The following is a 671-nucleotide window of genomic DNA, read 5'->3' as shown; positions in this document are numbered from 1 at the left end:
TAGCCCAGACCTCTCTTTGAAACAAGTTATTTTTCCTCATTCCAAGATTTCTACTTGGGTTTTCCCCAGATTCTGAAAGTCACTATGTCCCAATAAAACTGCCATCCTGTCACCAACAGAGCCAGACTCAAGTCCAGCAAGGAGCCACCCAACCAATGGGGTGGCTGTTATAGCCATGCTAACTGTTGTCTCTATCACGTCAAAGTCACCTGTGGGCACTAGTAACTAACTAGTTTCAATAAACCCACATCCAAGGTCCTGCTGCCACGCCCCATTTTCAGGAAAAGCCAGTGGTACGTCAACGTGAGCAGCAGGTCAGAACCCAAAACTGCAATGGGGGGAGCGTGGCCAGACACCCAGGGCAAGCACCAGAAACTGCCCGGATCTCCTCTGACACATGGAAGCATGTTTACTGAAGTGAAACACTTGGCTGGCCTTCTCTTGAGTAGACGGAGATTTTAGAGAAACGAGAATTTCTTATGAATGAGGATCCGGGGAATGATGCGGAGGCGTGGCCTGACTCAAATGTCCACCTGTGGCCGCCCCACCTCCTGCCCTTCTGACTATCACTCTCCACCTGCTTTGGTTTTATTTGAAAACGGAAGGAAACAGGGGCAGCCTTGCAGGGCCGTGTGCAGAATGGCCAGAAGAAATCATTCTAATCAGTTTCA

The sequence above is a fragment of the Galeopterus variegatus genome, unplaced genomic scaffold (genome assembly GCF_000696425.1).
Source record: "Galeopterus variegatus unplaced genomic scaffold, G_variegatus-3.0.2 Scaffold1276, whole genome shotgun sequence".
Classification (NCBI taxonomy): Eukaryota; Metazoa; Chordata; class Mammalia; order Dermoptera; family Cynocephalidae; genus Galeopterus; species Galeopterus variegatus.
Note: the sequence above shows the minus strand (reverse complement) of the source record.